The sequence below is a fragment of the Lissotriton helveticus genome, chromosome 3_1 (genome assembly GCF_964261635.1).
Source record: "Lissotriton helveticus chromosome 3_1, aLisHel1.1, whole genome shotgun sequence".
NCBI classification, from domain to species: Eukaryota; Metazoa; Chordata; class Amphibia; order Caudata; family Salamandridae; genus Lissotriton; species Lissotriton helveticus.
In genome coordinates, this window is record NC_136061.1 from 1,815,863,217 (window position 1) to 1,815,870,258 (window position 7,042).

Consider the following 7,042-nt stretch of genomic DNA (forward strand, 5'->3'; position numbering starts at 1 on the left):
GCTTTTTGAAGTAAAATATTTAGTATCACACATTATGCCATCATTGCATTCCCTTATGACACTCATTGGCCTTACCCTCAATCTTTCAGGATAAACGCACTAGAATCTGGTGAAATGCAGGAATTAACTGGCTTGGAAATATATGTGAAGAAAAGATGATACACCCTTTATCTCATTTACAAAACAAGTTTTCTAAACAATCATTTTGAAAATTCCTGCAATTCAAAATGTTATACAAAATATCAAACAGTCAGTTTAATATGCCGCCCTGTCCTTTGTTGACATATGAGCACTTCTAGAAGTATCATGGGTACAACTTATAAAATATTTATACAATGTGAAACTGATTATTTAGATAATAATGCACATAAACAGACGAATGAATTAGGTAAAAATACCTACCAAACTAATTTAAGCAAGACTTTAAAGTTAGGATTTTTTTTGTTATTATCTGCCAAACTAAGACATTATTCAATTAATACTAGAAACCAGCTAAACTTTATAAATGGGGACATCAGTGCAACAATCAATGTCCACAGGGTCTGTGTTCTGGTACAGACATTGTACATACATTTTCAGGCTGCTCAAGATTGCAGTGTTACTGGGCTCAAATCTTTGGTTTTTGAGCCTCTTAGTTGAGAGACAGATCACTGGATCTCCAAAACTGATCATGCTGACTTGAACTTACTAAAAACATTTAGGCTCCCTCTTACAAAAACAAAAGCATTTCTGAACTAAGAGGCAAGTCAGTTGTCATGTGTATCTTATATGTATATGACCTATTAACACTGTAGTCTAATAAGTCAAAATGAGATTTTTTTTATAGTGCACATCCTGAACTTACATATTTGAAGGTGCTTTCATGTGATAATGAAAAAAAAATGAGGGTCAGTAAAATAAAATATTTTTGACTACCATCACACAATTTTGGTTACACACATAACCCAAGATTTACTCCCGGTTTTCCTTGTTGTACTATACAATTTGCACACTACTGTAATTGTTGAACATATGTAATGCAGTAAGATATAGGGCAGTCTTTAATGTTTTTAATTATTTCAAGACTACGTGTTCACAACTGCTTTATAGACCTTCTTGCTTGTTCACATAATTCTTTATTAAAATTTACTTTAAAATGTTTCATTTGCCCTTTGTCTTCTCAAAGTTTTCTAAGTCTGGGGTGGTCAGTCTGGGCGCTGGCAACATATATCAGCCCCTACTTTTACATCGCCCCACTTCAAAAGGTCACCTGCAGCTATTGGTAACATGACCTCTATATAAACATGATGTGCAACACTCACAGGCTTTTTGCTGTATCCTGAATGTCATGCAGCTCAGACAGAATGGCGCCTCTCTGCAGAGACAGGTCACTCTTCGGATCCTCCATGTAAATGCATTGCCCAGTACCTGTAGAAAAAGCAGAGACATCTCAGACCTGCATTTATGTCATGTCATCTGGGGATCTATCAGAATTCTGTGTGAGCTGCCCCAGTACTTTTATTACTTTGGACCCTGTTGTATGTCAAGAACACAGCTTTATGGAATCAGTGACCACAACTGACCTCCTTTTTTTCAAGATCTTTAAGCACAAAGTCACTATAAAATAATCTGTGCATATTCCCTGATACTAGCGAAAGTGCATAGATGGGACAGTCAAAGAAGTAAGCTCCCACAGTCTGTTCATTTGGTGTCACAGAGAAGTTGTCTTCAATAAGTCATGAGTAACAGACTAGCGTGTTTTGATACAGCCCACCACTATCTCTCATTATTCATTCAATTAGGCACACACATATCTTTCATACTCAGTGCTTGGATTGCCAGGTCTCAGCTTACGAAGAGTTGCTACCAGTATGCCACACTAGGCAAAGCTAGGGCCGTTCCAGTGCAGCACATTAATGCTAAGATTGTATACAATAGTGAGCCTTAGGTGGTGCCAGTGTGCTTGAAAGAGTTCCTTGTCTGGAGAAGATAGACAAGGCCTGGTTAAGGTAAGAAGAGAAAGGTTTGGAGGGCATGTTATTTAGGTTGAAGGCCCAATGTGCAGAATTCTACATACAGGGCAGAAATTAAAGTACAGCTCCAGCCTGGGACATGAATGTACCAGATCAAAGGACCTTTGGTAATGCCAATAGGTTAGATCATAAATATCTTCAAAGTGCACCCTTGTCTTCCACAACAACCAGAAATGAAATAAGACCTCCTAGCTCCAACACTCCAAACCGTTGTACACCTACCTAGATTCTGAGTGGAGAAAAGAGAAGGAGAAAACCATTGCAACACACCAAATCCGGGATGAGAAGCAGCTATGAGGTATAAGAGGAAGACTCACTAACATTATTTTTTGTTCCTGTCGTACCCTTCTGCTGATCAATGAAGAACACAATAACAACTTGGACCACAACACTCATGTCAGACACAAACAGCATATGGTGACGTTCTGACAACAGAACTTTCATTACTACTTACCATCTGTAAAAGTCAGTTTAGCTGGTTAAACACTCCATGGTCCCTGACATTATCACCCGTATTTTCTTCCCTGGCAATTGCTAACCTCTGTAGTGACAACTTGATATGCCAGAAATGGTCTTTGGAGGACCTGGACAACCACCAACCCGCTATCGAAAAAGTTACAGTATGGGCCAGCAGAAGACCAACTGCTACTAAGCCTGGACATTAATGCAAAAAGCATATAAATCCACACAGAATATACAAGATACAAACTGAGACAACTTGACGTCATGCAGGCTCAAGTAGATCCCATTGGTCATTGCCCAAAATCTAAGATTCAAGACTGGTAAGACTCCTCTTTCTTCTTTACAACGTTGGTCTAAAGCGCTGGGATGCCTTCGGGTAGCCATGCGCGATACAAATACGTAATCATTCATTCACAAAATTCAAGAAGGAAGCACGTACATCTAGCTATCCCCCAAAAACAGTTAACCTATTATATTGCTTCTCTTCCAACTGGAAACTACAAACAAACTATCAGAGTGTAAATGGAACTTCAATCTGTTCTTACACAAAGGGGAAGAAAACCTTCAAGGAACTAATTCATAACAAAAATGCTTAACCCCTTCGCAGCGGGGGTAATTCCCCCGCGGTGGGGTGGGGGGGGGGGAGCGCGTGCAGTGCCGCGGTGCTCATGACTAGTCCAGCTCGTCATGCTGCCCAGTGGAGCTGGGCTCATGACGAGCTGGACTCGTCATGACTCCGCCCACTCCAATAGAACGCCCGCACGGGCGTGGAATTCGCCGCTGGTCGGAGTGCCGCGGCCGTTATGATGAGCACAGCGCTGCTGTGCCTCATGACGAGTTGGGCTCGTCATAAGCATGGATGTGGTTAAAAGGAGCAAGAAGCTGGGATTCAGTCACATTTCTTAGGCTTGATATTTGCGCCCATAAATACTGCTCGTAGAAAGCAGCTGTAACTAGATTCTCATACAAAGGAGAGGATTATCTAATTGGGAAAGTACTTTGAATTCTTTGCCTTGTGAATGACTGCTTCAGCACATCTTTAGGCCACACACATTGCAGACCTGGACATGGCTACCATATAACAAAGAGCTACCCAGTACTTGTTTTCTTCTTTGAAGCCATAAGTCCTACTCTTTACTTTGGCTCGATCGATGCCTAGGTCCATGGAGGAGGTAAGGATTACTCATTTTGGAGCGAATTGGGGAGAGCCAGTGAGTCACCAATATCAGTTTTTCATGCCCCTCCCTGCTATCCCACAAGAAGACAGGAATATTGCAAACAAAATTCAAATGCTTTCCTTCTGTAATCAATTTCAGTTGAAAGCCCATCAGGCTGGTATTAGAGGGTTGTTCAATCTCACCCACTTAACTAGCACTGACCATGTTCTGCCCATGCTTCTATATCTGGCATTCACAAACCGAATCCGGCATATTATTAAAGGGAGGTCTTTGAGCATAAATAGTCACTTTTTGGCTTAGATTTCTTGCTCATCCTGTTGCCTGCTAAAGAAAGAGACTCTACCCCACAACCTGACCCTCTATCAACCTGGGCTAAGGAGTGATGGACCACCAACTTAGTCTATGCCAAAGAGATCTCTGTGCTCCTTTAGGCTTGACATTTCAAACCAGTTAGGCGCTGTTGAATCTGGCTTAACCACCTTAAACTAAAACTATCAGTAATAATACAGACAAAATCATCAGAGCTGGCTATAGGAACGCAGTTTCGAAGTTTCTCTTTTCACAAAGATCACTAGCCTGTCACTGGACATCATCCTTTACAATCTACACTCTTTCTACCCCCAGGGCACACTCAATTTTACACCTTGGCAGATAAGCACATTCAAACCCCAAGCTGTCCTTGTGTTTCATATTACATTTTATATCTATCTGTTCATCAATACATACAAATGGCAGTACTTTGTGTAAGACACCTACTGTGTCCATCACATTGTTCCATTTGGGCCTCCAAATGAAATCCATTCCTGGATTCTATGTCCAGGAACTGCATTGTAAATCACTCTAGCTTGTGGTGGCCAGGTCTCAATGGACCCAAGCATAATTATCAACAGTCCCAGAAACGAAGCTTAAACGTCAATTTGCATCATTTTAGGAATTGTGGTGAATTCTAATGTGATTTTAACCAGCAAAAATGCCGAATCTCTGCTTGGATTGGAGGAACCATGTACTAGAGAAAATAATTTTTTCCTGAGGACATGGTTTATATTCACAGATATCTTCATCACCCAGGTGAGATAATTATCTGACATGCGGAGTAAAACATGTACTTACAAAAGCAGCATCAGTTTGTCAGCTGATTCCCCAGCGTTCTATTGCTGTTTCAGCACAGTTCTAATGAAAAACTAGACAGCTAACATTCTATATTCATATAGAAGACTGCAGTAAATGATAAAAAGAGGGTTTTCACTGTGCCATATAATTTATGGGTCACGCTCTAAAAAGCAAAAATGTGATCACATTTTCTCTAGATTGTCAAATATCTTTCCCATTCTCGCATATCTTCCTCAACTATGAAAGAAAGTCAGGCAAGCCGAACGAAACAGATTTGAAACACCAGCAGCAGTCTGTCAGTTGACAGTGTTCTACTGAAGCTCCACCACAAAGTTCAAATGAACAACTAGACTACTGACTTGATATATCTGAGACAAAATGAGCCACTCCAGAATGTCTTTTTGTGGAAAAAGGAGCTGGTAAATTAAGTCTTTCCTATAGAGCGGGCAAAGGTACACAAACATTGAGTGTTTCATGCAGATATGAAACCAGGAAGTTTACTAAACCGTAAGGGGAAGTATGGGTGTCTCACCTTGTATGGCAGAATATATTTTAAATGGGCTAAAAATAGTTAAAGAAAGCAAGCCCTACTCAAGTCGAGTATCTCTTTTCCATTTCCACATCTGTTTACTCAGGCTGCCTAGCCTCTCTGTCGCTTAATACTGCCTTAATTTTCAAACAGTAACAGGCAGACAAACGTTTTTATAACCCTTCCATTTAAATGTATGGAAGTAGATTTTTCTTAGAGGGACAGAAAGATATTTAAAATTATGAGGTTTGAGGATTTCTGAATGAGCTACTGTTTGCACTTTTTAGGTTTTCACACTTCCTCTTGCCGTTAGTTGCAACCACCTGCGTAGTGTGCACTCCTCCGAAATACTTTTTATCCTAAATAGGCAAAGCATGTTAAACAAGCATTTGCAATGCAATAGGTCTCACATTTACGAGAGTTTGAGCTTTTGGTATTGTAAATGACAATGCCTTTTATTTATGTGTTGTTTTTAAAACAGATAAATAAAAGGCTTTGTCATTTACAATGCCAATAGCTTAAACTGTTGCAAATGCAAGGCCTATTGCATTGCAAATGCCAGCACGTGCTATAAAAATAAATTAAAAGCAATAGGATAGGACGTGTACTGCCTGCAATAGCAGGCAGGACCAAGCTATTTAAGAAAATAGTGCTCAGAGGCTGTAATTAAAGCCTACTGAGCAACAACACACATAAAGGGGTGTCGCCATTGGGAGGTTACAAAATGAGACAAGGCAGTACTAAGGAAGGACTGCTAAGCCTTTTGACTAAGGAACAGACACAGTTTACAGTGGACAATGACACAAGCCAATTAAAAATATGGGTGGAGAGTGGGCGGAGCTTCAAGTCCCTACCTGAATACAGCATGCCTCGCAGAGCAGCGCATACGCTGCCCAGGCTCGACCTAAACAAGCATTGGAAATGCAATAGGTCTCGCAGCATTAGAGTTAGTGCTTTTAGAATTGTTTATGGGTTTTTTTGTAAATCTTTAGCATTTTTGTTTCCTGTAGCCAATGTTAAAGAATTAAAAAAAAAAAAACCATAAACATTTCTAAAAGCTCGAACTCAAATGCTCCGAGACCTATTCCACTGTGTGAGGGTGAGGGGTTGAGGGTGAGTGAGGGTGAGTGAGGGTGGGTGAGGGTGAGTGAGGGTGAGGGGTTGAGGGTGAGTGAGAGTGAGGGTGAGGGTGAGTGAGGGTGAGTAAGGGTGAGGGTGAGTGAGGGTGAGTGTGAGTGAGGGTGAGTGAGGGTGAGTGAGGGTGAGGGTGAGTGAGGGTGAGGGGTTGATGTTGAGGGTGAGTGAGGGTGAGTGAGGGGTTGAGGGTGAGTGAGGGTGAGGGTGAGTGAGGGTGAGGGGTTGAGGGTGAGTGAGGGGTTGAGGGTGAGTGAGGGTGAGGGTGAGGGGTTGAGGGTGAGTGAGGGTGAGGGGTTGAGGGTGAGTGAGGGTGAGTGAGGGTGATGGGTTGAGGGTGAGTGAGGGTGAGTGAGGGTGAGTGAGGGTGAGGGTGAGTGAGGGTGAGTGAGGGTGAGTGAGGGTGAGGGGTTGAGGGTGAGTGAGGGTGAGGGTGAGTGAGGGTGAGGGTGAGTGAGGGGTTGAGGGTGAGTGAGGGGTTGAGGGCTTTCCGTGGCTCGCATGCTGGCTGGTCGGCGGCTGCCCCGGAGCATGCTGGGATCGACATGGATGCCTTCGATCTGTTCCGAAAGCTCGGAGCCGGGGCTAAGTTTGACGTGCGACGCTTCAGTGGGGAT

General features: G+C 42.2%; 2 protein-coding genes across 3 annotated transcripts in view; both read right to left on the reverse strand.

Annotated features, from left to right (window-relative positions):
- The window catches only part of ANO9 (anoctamin 9), a 769,113-nt gene extending 767,749 nt beyond the window's left edge, over window positions 1-1,364 (reverse strand). For both annotated transcript variants that reach the window (XM_078682729.1, XM_078682726.1), the window contains exon 1: window positions 1,302-1,364. The gene's annotated coding sequence lies outside the window, so the exon portion shown is untranslated. The remainder of the gene's footprint in view (window positions 1-1,301) is intronic.
- TSSC4 (tumor suppressing subtransferable candidate 4) overlaps window positions 1-1,367 on the reverse strand; it is a 100,768-nt gene extending 99,401 nt beyond the window's left edge. Inside the window, exon 1 of the mRNA XM_078682731.1 lies at window positions 1,302-1,367. The gene's annotated coding sequence lies outside the window, so the exon portion shown is untranslated. The remainder of the gene's footprint in view (window positions 1-1,301) is intronic.
- Window positions 1,368-7,042: the final 5,675 nt, after the last annotated feature.